The sequence below is a fragment of the Myxocyprinus asiaticus genome, chromosome 50, assembly GCF_019703515.2.
Source record: "Myxocyprinus asiaticus isolate MX2 ecotype Aquarium Trade chromosome 50, UBuf_Myxa_2, whole genome shotgun sequence".
NCBI lineage: Eukaryota > Metazoa > Chordata > Actinopteri > Cypriniformes > Catostomidae > Myxocyprinus > Myxocyprinus asiaticus.
The window spans coordinates 11,062,695-11,079,266 of record NC_059393.1 but is presented as its reverse complement, the minus strand read 5'-3'; the positions used below and the strand labels follow the sequence as shown (position 1 = coordinate 11,079,266).

Here is a 16,572-nt window from a genome sequence, read left to right as displayed (position 1 = left end):
GTCACATTTTGTCTAACCCCAACAGAGTTGAGAATATCGATAAATGCTAATCCCAGTATATCATTTTCATTATCTATGTGGATGTTGAATCGTCACCTATGATTAAAGCTCTATCCACAGCCTACCAGTAGATCTGACAGAAAATCAGCAAATTCTCAAAGGAATTCAGAATATGGCCCTGGTGGTCTATATAATGTTGCAAGAACAAAAGATGACAAAGATTTTTATTTATATCTGACAATTTCACATAAAGCATTATCAGTTCAAAAGAATTAAACTTTGAGTAACAGTAAAAATATCACTGTAAAGTGTAGTGTAACACAGTTCAATGGAAAGGAGGCGGCGAGAACCGGCTTGACAATATAGATAAAGGCTTAATGATAAACTTAACCAAAAGGACACAAACACACTCAGGTGTTGGACAGCTGTCCGTAACTCTCTCTCTCTGTAGCACTGCCGTCTCCGGTCAGCCTTAGCCTTATTAGGGGCCGGGGAACCTAATCTAGGTTTTAGTCAAACAGATCGAATCCAAACTATGATGTGTAATAATTTCATTTACAGTTACTGATTTGTATGACAGCAATCTAATGTTTAGTAGCCCTACCTTTCGGGGAACAGACACAGTCTCTATATGATATATAGGTGATTCATTCTCTATGTGTTGCAGTTTATGTGACCTGTATGACATCCCAAGGCAGCTTGCAGATGGATGGTTAAGCCATTCTGTCTGCTTCCTGACTTGGCCCCCAGTTAGTCAAATACTATCACTATTAAGACTATTAGCCATGTTACTAGAATGGAGAGTGGCACCTTCCCTGGAGGGATGGAGTCCATCTCTCTATAGCAGGTCAGGTCTTCCCCAAAAACTCTTCCAATTGTCTATGAATCCTATGCTATTCTCTGGACACCACTCAGACATCCAGCCGTTCAGTGACACTAATCTACTATAAACCTAGTCACCATGATGAGTAGGGAGGGGGCCAGAAATAGTTTTTGCAAGTTCACACACCTCTTTAAAATGATCTTTAGTGATCTCGGACTGGTGAAGCCGGACATCGATAGTACAGACTCTACGTTTAGCATTAGTCAGCACTTGTAAATTTGATCTGATGTTAGACACTCTGGTACCCGAAATGCATTTAACAATAGTGTCTGGAGTCTCTATTTCCACGTTCCTTACAATAGAGTCACCAATAACAAGGGTGCTTTCAACATGATTCTCAATGGGTGCATCACTGAGTGGGGAGAATCGATTGGAAATCCTAACAGGAATGGGAGAGTGGTGTCGCTTTGCCCTACAAGTATGCTGCCAAGACGTCTTCCAAACACCCTGCTGCGGGGACTCTACAGCCGGTACCAAAGTGTGTGTGTACTACCCATATCCGAAACCGTATCTACCAGCTTCTCTTTCTCACTGACCTCCACTAACATTTGTATACATGTCTCTAACTCATCTTCTCCATCAGCTTTACTAATTTCTTTACATCTACATTTAATCCCTCACTGCTGATTGAAGAAGCTATAGTAAACATGTGACGTGGTAGTATTAGCGATAATGTGAGGTGATGCCATGACTTACCATAATTGTTTGTTGTTGTTGTGGTGGTGGTTTTTGATCAACGGGTGTTTGAGATCGATGTGAATCCCTCATGTAATTGTTGTGGTGGTGGTTCCTGATCACCAGTGGTTTGAGACTGATGCAATGATCCTTGTAAAAAATGTGTGCACGCAGTTTAATCATGATAAAAGTAGAAAGGCGGGTGTGCGCAGTAAAATGCATGTAGCTGTATCGCGTTAAAAAGTATAAAAGTGGGAAAAACAATGCTCACGATAAATGGGAGAGATTAAAGATTAAACACTGAAAATAGAAAGATAAGCAATGCTAAGCAGGCTAGCAGGATACAAACACGATCACTAGCAGGAACAGGAACCTCTTTTGTTGCCCTGGACTTGTTTTGACACCGAGTGGTATGCATGCAGCATCACTGAAAAGTAAAAGCTATTGATATGACTAGATTCTTCATCTTATGTGAGTGTACATTGGTTTAAACATATAAAAATGTTTTTTTTCTTTTTAAATTAGGAATTACTTAAATTTACTGAGTGCACCATTAAACTTATTCTGCACTATATGCTATGGATATGAATGACACCTCAAATCATAAGGCTTGTTGAGGAGAAGTGAGCTATTTAATTTCTAAGGAGACCTGGCTGGAGTCACTTAGCACACCCTGGATTCGAACTCGTGACTCCAGTACTTGCTGAGCTACCCAGGCCCACCCTGGAGGATTAAAAATGGCTGAAAAAAATCCCCTAGATTTACATAGGAGGACCCCAAGCAAAATCTATGGACCATAATATCACAGAAACTTGGTGTTTGGCTCTTCTGACTTAAGCCAGTAAGTCACCACCCAGAAAACCAGTGTATTTCTAAACATTCCCCAGTAATGTACATACTTGCTGTGGCTTTTTCCACAGATGGGCCTCTGTGTGCATTGTAAAACCATGGTGCCTCTCAACACAGCCACGTGTGTAGTGTGTGAGTCTCCACTAGCTCAACAACTTGAGCCACATGCCAGTTCAAAACTGCAGGTATGTACTTCAAATTCTCTATAGTGAAATGATTGCAAATGCTATTATACTCAATAAAATAAGGACTGCTTGTACTATGATGTGTTCTCTCTCAGGATAAACTCATCTTTCTGTCGTGTGGGACTGGAATCCCCTCTCACATCACTCATTGTGTCACTTGTGAATCCAGACTCCTTCAACAAACCACTGTGAGTGCTTTTCCTACCAGATTTCTGCAAAATCTCTATGCGCCCTGCTGAGTGGACAGAGAGCGGCACCTCTACCCAGCTCAGAAGGCAAACTGGTCTCTTGCTCCAAGTGCAATCGAGTCAACCATTCAGACGCTCAATTCTGTGACTGGTGTGGGGCAAAGGTAACAGCCCAAACCTTTAAGTCCTTTAGAATCTGTATCAGGGGTCTCAAACTACATGCCCGCAGATCAAATTTGGCCAAAAAGATAGCTTCAAATGGCCCCTCTAGTAGTTTATTCTTATATCTGGCCCGCAAATACATTTTTGCTTTCGCCATTTTTGTTTGCCATTCAATGTTACCTTTTTGGGAACTCATGTACACTATGCTTACTGTATTGCTGTGCTAATGACTATATTTCAGTCATGACAACTCTGTAGATAAATTTAGGGTGTTATAATGGATATGGCATGGATCTAGTGGTGCTGGAGAGGAGGAGGGTTTCAGAGAGAAAACTCTTAGCACTGCAGTGAAACCAGCTTAACTGCTAACAACTACAGCAACTTAAATGTGACAAACAGAGAGTACACATAAAGCTGAAGTGTGTATCTTTTATTGTTAAAATACGTTCTTCTTTCCCAGCAGAGACAACTATAAGTAAACCATTTGTAGGTTGAATTCCTCGAAAACTGTAAATACTGTGTCTCTTTGGCACTATAACAATTGCTCTGTTTGTTTGAGCATCCCGACCACCTGACACAGCCTCATTGACTCAACCAGTGGCATCAGTTTGTTCGACCAAATGAAAGACAAGGAGCATTCAGGGGAATGTTTTTTGAAATACCATTCGGTGGTGCTAGTGGTGCATAAATTACATGCTTAAGGTGCACTTTTTGTTTGTCATCTCGGACTTACACTGACACCTATGGCGTAGATGCATCATTCAAATACAATAGTTTTCAGCTACCAATGCCATTGGAGAAATTCACTTTTCACAATCAGCCATAATTAATTTCATCCATAAGTGAAACTGTCCAATAACAGCATAGTTACTGAGATTAAGTGAGTAGTATTCATCTGGCCATGTGATCTCAACATGGCTGCCCCCAAGAGGGGACCCTCTCCATGTAGAATAAACAGCTTTCATAATGTTACTGATATGACTACAGTTCTCATCTCATCAGAGTGCTCATGATTTTATACATAGATTTTAAAATTGCACTTAATTTCTTTAGGAGTAGCCTAAAGAAGCATTAACATTCATGGCTGTACAAACACTTAGTTGTGACCATGTGGCTAGTGACCCCAAAGTAGTTTGATAACCAGGGCCGCTGCTAGAATGTGATCTTTGGTGGGGGCATTTTGATCTTTAGGGTGGATAATAGGTTCTCTATTTATCTGACCAGGGGGTCCCCCTTGGTTGTTTCGCCATACAATTAGGGTGGCACAAGTAAAATATATAGCCCCACTTTAGACCCGGGCATGTCTATAACCCTGATCTGTGTCTAGAATTAGAAATTAGACTGAGAGGGAGTTCGTGCCAAAATGTATATCTGGCATAATTTATGTGCCATTTGTTGTCACAATATCATGTGCAGATTTTCTTTGTACTGAAATTAATCAGTTATATTAACTCAAATTGGTTTGTGTGTGTGTATACATGCAGCCTGGCCACACAAGCAACACTGTGATGTGTTCTCAATGTGGAGTGAGCAGCCACCCGTATGCTAATTACTGTGGGGGCTGTGGTGTCATTCTAGACAGCCCACCCAGGACGCCCTCACAAACCAGCCCAGGACAGGAAACAGAAAAAGTACAGTACACAGCCTGTTTTGCACTCAAAAAACCCCCCCAAAAAAACAGTATTAGCACAGAGAAACATTCACCCATGCACATACAGTGGCCCTAAAAATATTTGGACACTTAATGTCTGAATGTCATTGCATCAGAAACAATATCAAACCTATTGGCATCTGAAACCAAATGATGCTAGAGATTTTTTCAGAATCAAACACTTTTCTGAGCCATAGTTGTAATTAACTGTGGTCTTGGTGAGTTTTAGTGGATGAAGTCAGTTGACTTTGTTTACACAGTTGTCCTAGCAGAGTAACCACAGAGATCACATTAACTATGGACATATTCAAAGTTTGACAACCAGAAAGTGTCCAGATATGTTTAGTCTTAATTTTGACCTGTAGGCCTTTATCTAAACTGTATTGTTCTCTCTCATATAGATGTCAGTCACCTGACAGGCAATGCCTGCACATGAAATCACCAACTAGGCCTCCAGCAGAAGGTTTGCACATGTGTGCAGCTGCTCAGATAGTGGGTCTGTTTTGCCCATCCAGCACTGAGCTGAAAAAGCAAAGCCAGCAGAGGGAGGCAGAGTTTAGCAGACAGGAGCAGATGAGTGACAGGACTGCCATCAGCCCATGCACTTATCTTTTTCTTTAAGATATTACTTTGAGATGTGTTTATATGTTGAGCATATGATTGATTGCAGGGTTCTGGAGGAAGCAACTTGATCATTTGTGCTCATCTGATCAGTTATACTCAGAAAAACACTGAATTCAGAGTGGTGATTGGAGAACCTTGTCTAGGCAGAGTAAGACCAGAACTTTCCATATTAAGACAGCAACACAAAGTACACTTATTTAGATGAAACTTAAGATAATTCATGCTAGTGTAACACCAACATGGGAGCTGTGATGAACCCAGATGCAGGAGTTTATTTCAAGAGATCACAGGTGAAACAGGCTAGTAGTGTATTCAGAATATCACAGGATAGGCATAGAGTCTAAGACAATAAACTTCAGTTAAACAAGACAATGACAGTAGGCACAGATCCATTATAGGTAACAATGCATGGCACTTGCTGAAAAGGGGAACTTATGCTTCAAGCTGACATAAAGGGGAGTTTCACAATGTTAACAGTCACATATCCAGCAGTGACACAGCAGGGTGAAGTATAACAAGGAAGTAACACTCAGGCAATGAGTCATTCATAAATGTCTATATGTAGGGGTCAATCAGGCTTCACGTTAATCTTGTGAGAACAGAGCAGTTCATCAAAACACAAGTGGGGTAAATACTAGTAAGTTGGCATGCCATACACTCAGTATATTCAAAGTCACTTATCTTGAGAACACTGAACAGATCAACAACATGCAGAGGTGCCAAAAGTCACATTGTCAGAGCAGAGGGAGAGTCCATGATGCCTACAATAAGGCTACATGCTGACTGAGGCTGAGAGTGCGGTTTAAGTATGTGTCCAAACGAGGTGAAGATGAGCTGCAGGTGTGAATGATTAGAATGCATTGGAGTGAGAGCCAGTGGCTGACGGGGAGGGAGAGCCTGGTGCCATCGCGACACCTAGATGAGATATATATATAACCTTGTTATTATATTATTTTATATAATATATTAATAGAATATGTGTATTTTAAAAATATCTTTTGAAATGTTTAATTTAAAAAAATTAAACGCAAAATAATCAGATTTCTTCATACATAAACATAAACACACATCTTTCACATTTGGTACAATTTGTGTTAATATTGGTTGTCAATATAATAACTTATATTTGATATTTATATATTTTGTAACAGATGTGTGCATTATAATTATTTTGTTTGTGTATTATGTACATATTATTGATTATAATTTCATTTGTTGCTGTCCAGATGATCTCTGCTGTTACTCAGGGCAGCTATGAAGTCAGCCTGCACATCAATTTCATTGCTGTCTCACCTGAGTTGTCCAGGGTATTAAATATACATTATATAATAATAATAATAAAAGGTCATATGTTGAGTCATAAAAGACTTTTCATGTGCAATGTATGTTTTTCATTGTCTGTATGTGTGCACTCATGTACAGTATGTGATGTCTTTTTTCAGTCGTCTTCCGTGGGACAGTAGAGCAAATCTGTGGCGTCACTCAGCCAGCCCGGGTAAACACGTACTGGAAATTTGTATACATTTCAAAACGGCTATTTTAGAACTTATGAACTATATTTGAATAATTTTCATTTAATTTTAATAATAAATGTTTATGATAAATATTATAACTATGAGATTAGAGCTATAACTATACATTATTATACTTTTTCTAAATATATGTATCATTAAATGATCATTTATTAATAATAATTTAATGATATAATACTAATATATGAACAGTAATAAAATATTATGCAGAGTAATAAAAATCAATAATATTTATATAGACTGTATATATAACTTTGGGTCATTTCGTCCCAGGGTTGATTTTTCATCAAAGCCAACAGATCTCAACTTTTTTTCTTTTTGTAATGTGAGGGTTTCATTAAAACTTAATTAGAAACTTTTTACAAGGTCTTTCTTATTTATTTGTATTATTTTTAAAAGGCCTTTTATGTATAGATTTTATAGTTTTAGTCTTGTCCCAGACACAGACTTTCAATATTATACTATGAAAACCCATTATAAAAATACAAATTATTACATGTTTAAACTTACACTGCCTGGCCAAAAAAAAATGGCTGTTTGGATTTAAGGCAGTGTTATGATCTGGGGTTGCTTCAATTTATCAGGTCTAGGCTCAGCAATGTTATGCAGCAATAAAATGAAGTCAGCTGACTACCTGAATGTACTGAATGACCAGGTTATCCCATCAATGGATTTTTTCTTCCCTGACGGCATGGGCATATTCCAGGACGACAATGCCAAGATTCATCGGGCTCAAATTGTGAAAGAGTGTTTCAGGAGCATGAGGAATCATTTTCACAGTTGAATTGGCCACCACAGAGTCCTGACCTTAACCCCATTGAAAGTCTTTGGGATGTGCTGGAGAAGACTTTATGGAGTGGTTTGACTCTCCTGTCGTCAATACAAGATCTCGGCCAAAAATGAATGCAACTTTGGATGGAAATAAATGTTGTGACGTTGCATAAGGTTGTGGAAACAATGCCATGACGAATGTGTACCATAATCAAAGCTAAAGGCGGTCCAACTAAATATTAGAGTATGCAACTTTGTTTTTTTTTTTTTGGCCAGGCAGTGTATGATGATCTAAACAAAAAGTGAAATAAACAATTTCAATATTTATTTCATGAAAATGATTTACATAAATTTTCCCCAAATTACGACTGTCCCGCAGTTGCAGCTTCATTTCCACCACACCAAACCATTTTGTCCCTATCAAAGTTTTTTCAAAAGTTAGTGTACTTGTTACCCAAGTCCAGGGTTGGGAGTAACAAAATGCAAGTAATGGGAATATGCATTTAAAATACAAAATATAATTAACTATATTCCACTACAGTTACAATTTATATAATTGGTAATTGGAATACAGTTACATTCAAAAAGTATTTTGATTACTGAAGAGATTACTTTGCATTTTGTTGTCATTTGTTTCATTTAATATTTAGTTCTTTCAGATGGAAAACATTTATACATATTGTATAAATGATGTGATCCAAAGTGCATTTGAACAGCGGTGAAACACTTTCTTATGATGTGTTACATTCATACGAGCAGACAGAGAAGTAAGTTTGAAGTAAGTTTGGAGCAGAAGAAATAGAAATAAATCTTGTGTAAACTGTCAGCTTTACGCTAAGCTAAAATGCTATTTGTAGCCATTTTACATGCACGTTACCAGGCACGATCATATTTCTTTATCAAGAAAATTCACGTTGGATCATAATTTCTTTTTTCTAGTAAAAACCTTTGATATTAGGGCAAACATCATATTCTTGATGATAATTTTTGCATTGTTTTCCTGTAAAAATATCTAAAAATCCTTAAAACAAGATCAATTTGATTTATTTTGTTTTAGAAACAACACTGCATAAGATATTTAGGTTTTTCAGAGAATGTATTTTTAACGTGTATTTTGTCTTACTGTATTGGCAGAGTTTTTATAGTCAAAACAAGTGAAAAAATCTACCAGTGCTGAAGAAGTAATCCAAAGTATTTAGAATACATTACTGACCTTGAGTAATCTAACAGAATACATCACAAATTACATTTTACAGCATGTATTCTGTAATCTGTAGTGGAATACATATCAAAAGTAACCCTCCCAACCCTGCCCAAGTCAACAAATGTGACCATAAAGAGCATGTTTAATATAAAATAAAAGGCAAGTGAAGAAAAGTTTGAAGAAAACAAAGAAAAATCTAGGTAAAATTTCACTTGCAAGCAGAATATTTTTATTGGGCGTCATTTCCAAACAAGCTGTATTTTTGCCATATTTTATTTAGGACACATAAAATGTTAGCTATGAAATTAGCCTTAGCAAGACAAAGCATTACAAATTGTTGTTTCCAACAGCCTCATTTCCAGCACAGAATTCTATTAAAGGAATAGTTCACCCAAAAATTACAATTCTCTCATGATTTACTCACCCTCATGCCATCGCAGATGTGTATAACTTTCTTTGCTCTGTTGAACATTTCATATTTCAGCTCTGTAGGTCCATAAATGCAAGTGAATGGATGCCAAAATTTTGAAACTCCAAAATCCACATAAGGGGACCATAAACGTAATCCAAATGACTCCGGTATTTAAATCCATGTGTTCAGACACAATATGATAGGTGTGGGTGAGAAACAGATCGATATATAAGTCATTTTTTGTCATTAATTCTCCTCCCTGCCCATTAGCGGGCGATATGCAAGAAGGATGTGAATCACCAAAAACATAAGAAAGAGAATGAGAAAGTGAAATTGGAAATTGACTGAGCAGGGAGAATTTATCGTAAAAAAAAGGGACTTAAATATTGATCTGTTTCTCACCCACACCTATCAAATCGATGGATTTTAGAGCTTCAAAAGTTTGGCACCCATTCACTTACATTGTATGGACCGAAAGAGCTGAGATATTCTTTAAAAATCTTTGATTGTGTTCAGCAGAAAAAGAAAGTCATACACATCTGGGATGGCATGAGTAAATGATGAGAGAATTTTAATTTTTGGGTGAACTATACCTTTAAACACAATACAGAATTTGAGATGTGCTGGGAATTTTCCAGACTTTAAAAAATAAATAAATAAAAAATATGATATACATGGACATTTCTAGTAGATAAATAATAATAAAAAAAAGACTTTACTTTCTTAGAAATCTACTGTGCTAACAGAGCCCAAAGTTAAAGAAACATAAGACTGTTTTCTGTTGTGTATGTTTTTCTATATTGTGTGCTTTATGCCTTAAGATGTGTGTCATGTGGACAAAGAATCAGAGTGGTACAGCAGGATCCTCCTCCAACAGAAAGAAACAGAAAAAGACCAGGACACTAGACACTAGACTGAAAACAAGCCAGTCAGTACCACACAAATATGTTAATGTCATATGATGCTTCAGTCCCATAAATTTGGGGGAAGTTTGAGTAGATGCAGCTGTATTTCGAAGAAGTATCGCAAATTATCTTAAAAGCACCATTTTACCTACATTGAAATTGTCTGTTACTACTCATGTTTAGAAAGAGGTTTAAATTATAATGTACAGTAATTGTCCACTACCATTTGTACACTGAATAAAATGTCCAAACAATACACTTCAGTTTTATTTAACAATCCAGGTTGTTGTACTCGTTTATATAATACAATAAAAAAAAAAGAAAAAAAAAAAAGTTATTTTAAATTTTTGTAAAAGTTTTATAAAATAATTTTAATGTAAAATGTAGGCTAGTTAATATATATATATATATATATATATATATATATATATATATATATATACCACTGACAGGTGAAGTGAATAACATCTATTATCTCGTTACAATGGCACCTGTCAAAGGGTGGGATATATAAGGTAACAAGTGAACAGTCAGTTCTTGAATTTCATGTGTTGAAAGCAGGAAAATTGGGCAAATGTGAGGATCTGAGCGACTTTGACAAGGGCCAAATTGTGATGGCTAGACGACTGGGTCAGAGCATCTCCAAAAGAGCAGGTCTTGTGGGGTGATCCCGGTATGCAGTGGTTAGTACCTACCAAAAGTGGTCGAAGGAAGGACAACCGTTGAACCGGCGACAGGGTCATGGATGCCCAAGGCTCATTGATGCATGTGGGGAGCGAAAGGTAGCCCATCTGGTCCGATCCCACAAAAGAGCTACTGTAGCGCAAATAGCTGAAAAACTTAATGCTGGCCATGATAGAAAGGTGTCAGAACACACAGTGCATCGCAGCTTGCTGCGCATGGGGCTGTGTATCCGCAGACTGGTCAGAGTGCCCATGATGACCCCTGTCCACCACCGAAAGCACCTACAATGGGCATGTGAGCATCAGAATTGGAACATGGAGCAATGGAAGAAGGTGGCCTGGTCTGATGAATCACATTTTCTTTTAGATCATGTTGACGGCCGGGTGCATGTGCATCATTTACCTGGGGAAGAGATGGCAGCAGGATGCACTATAGGAAGAATGCAGGCCGGCGGAGGCAGTGTTATGCTGGGAAAACTTGGGTCCTGACATTCATGTGGATGTTAATTTGACACGTACCACCTAAAAATTGTTGCAGACCATGTACACCCCTTCATGGCAACAGTATTCCCTGATGGCAGTGGCCTCTTTCAGCAGGATAATGTGCCCTGCCACACTGCAAAAAATGTTCAAGGATGGTTTGAGGAACATGACAAAGAGTTCAAGGTGTTGACTTGGCCTCCAAATTCACCAGATCTCAGTCCGATTGAACATCTATGGGATGTGCTGGACCAACAAGTCCGATCCATGGAAGCCCCACCTCCATGGATTACAGGACTTAAAGGATCTGCTGCTAACGTCTTGGTGCCAGATAGCATAGGACACCTTCAGAGGTGTTGTGGAGTCCATGCCTCGATGGGTCAGAGCTGTTTTGGTGGCACAAGGGGGACCTACACAATATTAGGCAGGTGGTTTTAATGTTGTGGCTGATCAGTGTATAAATATACACTGGCGGCCAAAATTTTTGAATAATGTACAGATTTTGCTGTTTCAGAAGGAAATTGGTACTTTAATTCACCAAAGTGGCATTCAACTGATCACAATGTATAGTCAGGACATTACTGATGTAAAAAACAGCACCATCACTATTTGAAAAAAGTCATTTTTAATCAAATCTAGACAGACCCCATTTCCAGCAACCATCACTCCAACACCGTATCCTTGAGTAATCATGCTAAATTGCTAATTTGGTACTAGAAAATCACTTGCCATTATATCAAACACAGTTTAAAGCTATTTGGTTCATTAAATGCTTTAAAGGTGCAGTATGTAACAATTTTCATGTAATATTCGCCTTTTTTTTTGCCAATGTGTGAACATCTTGTAACGCAACTTAAAAAATGAGCCCTTCCCGGACTTCCTAGGTTGCCTATTAAAGCCTGTAGACTGATTTTCATGCGAAGGGAGCGGGCTGCTTTTGCCAGGAAAATCCAAAGGATGTGACGTTTATGCGCGCTCCCGAGAGCCTTCTACTGAATCTAGCTAAGTGGGAACGTGATCGTGGTCGAGCGAAAACCAGAATGAACATAGGCAGGGCATTTGATTCCTGGAGGGACATTCATTCGGTTTTGGGGATCAAAACTGACCCTGAATTGGCGTTCTTCTTATTGGACAGGTAAGCTTACATAACTGCAAAGCATGTGAAATATAGTGCCATAAGGATTGATCTGTGTAATTTTAACTAACTTGATCTTGCCTACTAACGCTGATGAATTGCAAGCTACCTTGCTTTGTAACTTTCAAATAATTTCAACAATCTTCTCTTTATACTAAAAGACATGTATACAGGATAAATTTAAGCAAATACGCTGGTTTCTTGATCGTAGTACAACATATGACATACAAAATATACAACAGTGCAACATAACAGTGCAGTGCAACAGTAAACTCTCTGGTATAGTTATGGTAGTATGTAGCTGTATGTGTTTATCAGTATGCTCTGTTAGCTGATAAGTAGTTTTAGTTTAATCTCAAAGTTTGTAGTATAACTTTATAATTTATATAATTTTAATTATGCTACCTCATCTGTCATCATGATGCCGGTGGATCACATTCAGTCTCTTTGTACGTTACGTCATTGTTTTGGCCGATGCTTGCTCATGTCCCTATGGAGTGTGTGCACGAGCATGAGCAACAGGTAGCTGGCTGCAGTTCACTTAACGTGCATTAATAACAAGGGTTTCATACTTACAAACTGCACCTTTAACATTGTGTTTGTTTTTGAATTGCCACAGTATGCAATAAACTGGCATGTCTTAAGGTCAATATTAGGTCAAAAATGGCAAAAAAGAAACAGCTTTCTCTAGAAACTCGTCAGTAAATCATTGTTTTGAGGAATGAAGGCTATACAATGTTTGAAATTGCCAAAAAACTGAAGATTTCATACAAAGGTGTACACTACAGTCTTCAAAGACAAAGGACGACTGGTTTTAACAAGGACAGAAAGAGATGTGGAAGGCCAGATGTACAACTAAACAAGAGGATAAGTACATCAGAGTCTCTAGTTTGAGAAATAGATGCCTCACATGTCCTCAGCTAACAGCTTCATTGAATTCTACCCGCTCAACACCAGTTTAATGTACAACAGTAAAGAGAAACAGAGCCAGCGTTCTCATCAGAGTAAGACATCAAGTAAATCGACCCCCGCTACCCAGTATTCTACTGGCAAATGTTCAATCTCTGGAAACAAGCTCTGCGAGCTGAAAGCGCGGATCTCTTTCGAACGAGAGATGAGGGACTGCTGCATTATCTGCCTTACAGAAACTTGGATGTCTGCTGAGATCCCAGATTCAGCCATTGAACCCACAGGGTTCTCCGTGCACCGAGTGGACAGAGCGAAAGACCTCTCAGGTAAAAGCAGAGGTGGTGGTGTATGTTTTATGATCAACAAATCATGGTGTGATCAGAGGAACGTACATTCTATCAAGTCTTTCTGCTCTCCTGATCTGGAATTTCTAATGCTTCTGTGTCGACATTCTGGCTACCGAGGAAATTCACAGCGGTCATTATCACTGCTGTGTACATCCCGCCACAAGCCGACACAGACCGGGCACTCAAGGAACTGTACGGGATTATAAGCAAGCAGGAAACAGTGCACCCTGAGGCCGTGTTCATTGTGACCGGGGACTTTAATAAAGCCAGTTTCAAATCAGTCGCACCAAAATACCACCAACACATCAGAGGACGTCGTTCTGACCAGAACAATACGGATCTATCCGAACCAGAAGCCATGGATTAATAGCAATGTTCACGCGGCACTTAATGTGCGGACCTCCGCTTTTAATTCCGGGAACGCGGAGGAGCATAAAAAAGCCAGTTATGCACTCCAAAAAACTATCAGAACATCAAAACGTCAGTACAGGAACAAGATTGAAGGACAGTTTAACACCACCAACTCTAGAAGCATGTGGCAGGGAATTAACATCATCACAGACTTTAAAGGGAATAAAAACTCCACCATGAACACCGCTGCCTCTCTCCCGGATGAGCTAAACACTTTTTATGCTCGTTTTGAGGGAAATAACACCGCCCTCGCGGAGAGAGCTCTCGCGGCCGAAGCTACAGAGGTTAGTTCAGTCACTGTAGTGGATGTAACCCGATCCTTCTGACGGGTGAATATCTGCAAAGCCGTGGGTCCAGACGGCATTCCGGGCCGCGCCATCAGAGCATGCGTGAACCAACTGGCTGGTGTTTTTATGGACATTTTCAACCTTTCCCTCTCTTTGTCTGTAGTCCCCACATGCTTTAAAACATCCACCATTGTGCCTGTTCCAAAGCAATCCAAAATCACTTGCTTAAATGACTGGCGTCCTGTTGCTCTGACCCCCATCATCAGCAAATGCTTTGAGAGACTAATCAGAGATTACATCTGCTCTGTGCTGCCTCTCTCTCTAGACCCAATGCAGTTTGCTTACCGCAACAACCGCTCCACTGATGATGCCATTGCATCTACAATACACACTGCTCTCTCCCACCTGGAAAAAAAGAACACTTATGTGAGAATGTTATTTGTAGACTACAGCTCAGCATTCAACACCATAGTGCCCTCCAAGCTTGATGTGAAACTCCGGGCTCTGGGCTTAAACAGCGTGCTGTGCAGCTGGATCCTGGACTTCCTGTCAAGCAGACGCCAGGTGGTTAGAATAGGCTGCAACATCTCCTCATCACTGACCCTCAACACTGGAGCCCCACAGGGCTGTATTCTCAGCCCACTCTTGTATTCCTTGTACAAACATGACTGTGTGGCAACACATAGCTCCAATGCCATCATTAAGTTTGCTGATGACACGACGGTGGTAGGTCTGATCACTGACAATGATGAAACAGCCAACAGAGAGGAGGTGCACACTCTGACACACCGGTGTCAGAAGCACAACCTCTCCCTCAACGTCAGTAAGACAAAGGAGCTTGTGGTGGACTTCAGAAGAAAAGACAGAGAACACAGCCCCATCACCATCAATGGGGCACCAGTGGAGAGAGTCAGCAGCTTCAAGTTCCTGGGTGTCCACATCACTGAGGAACTCACATGGTCCATCCACACTGAAGTCGTTGTGAAGAAGGCTCATCAGCGCCTCTTCTTCCTGCGACAGCTGAGGAAGTTTGGAATGAACCGCTACATCCTACATCCAATATTATTTGTATATTGTGTTGTGTGTAATTATGTGTATATTAGACTTTATGTTGTGTTAATCTGATGTTTATTATAAATTGGTATATGTCTCATCAATGTCACGACTGCTATGTTGCTCGGAATTGCACCCAAGAATTTCACACACCATTGCACTTGTGTATATGGTTGTGTGACAATAAAAGTGATTTGATTTTGATTTGATTTGAGAAGACTCAGGGGTGCAGGACTTATGGGTAGAACTGCAAAGAAAAAGCCACTTTTGAAACAGAAAAACAAAAAGGTTAGAGTGGGCAAAGAAACACAGACATTGGACAACAGATAATTGGAAAAGAGTGTTATGGATATTAACCCCTTTGAGCTTTTGTGGGATCAGCTAGACTGTAAGGTGTGTGAGAAGGGCCCGACAAGACAGCCACATCTATGGCAAGTGCTACAGGAAGTGTGGGGTGAAGTGTCACCTGAGAATCTAGACAAACTGACAGCTAGAATGCCAAGGATCTGCAAAGCTGTCATTGCTGCACGTGGAGGATGTCTAGTAATAATCAGGTAATTCACATTAAATGCATATTGTTTTTTGTCTGATGGAAACAGGTTGAATAACACTGCAATGCATGAGGCTGCATCTCTGGGAGATGAAGGCCTGAAGTGTGTCGAGACATTGTTTGGGTGAGCTTCACAAACATTGACCATGTTCAAGTCATAAGGCTTGAACTTTAGATTACAATGGATCCATCCTGATTACAGGTAAAGTGATAGTCCATCCAAAAATGAAAATTCTGCCATAATTTACTCACCCTCACGTCATGCCAAACACATGATTTTCTCAAATCAGACACCATTGGTCATGTTACAAACAGTAAAGACAGTAGAGTTTGTTTGACCAACCTCAAAGACACAAATTATAAAAAACGAGAGAAAACATGGAGTACCCTAAATTTAGCTCAAGCATGTTGTCTGTCAGGTAAACAAAATCAAGAAAAATGTGCATTTTTGCAGATGATATGGCTTATAAAAGGACCAGTCTATTACATTTAAATGCACTGACATTTTTAAGAAACGATGTAGCATTTTTGTTGTTCTCTGTGTGCAGGTGTAAAGCAAGAATCAGAAAGCAGAATGATTGGGGCCAGACTTCGTATGATATTGCCGTGGTCATGGGGAGCAACTCTGTGGTCCCTCTGATGACAGCTCACTTGGGGCAGGGTCTCCTGCAGTGAC

General features: G+C 39.4%; 1 pseudogene; it reads left to right on the top strand.

Moving 5' to 3' along the window:
* Window positions 1-1,271: 1,271 nt before the first annotated feature.
* On the top strand, window positions 1,272-16,571 carry LOC127438883 (double zinc ribbon and ankyrin repeat-containing protein 1-like; annotated as a pseudogene).
* Window position 16,572: the final 1 nt, after the last annotated feature.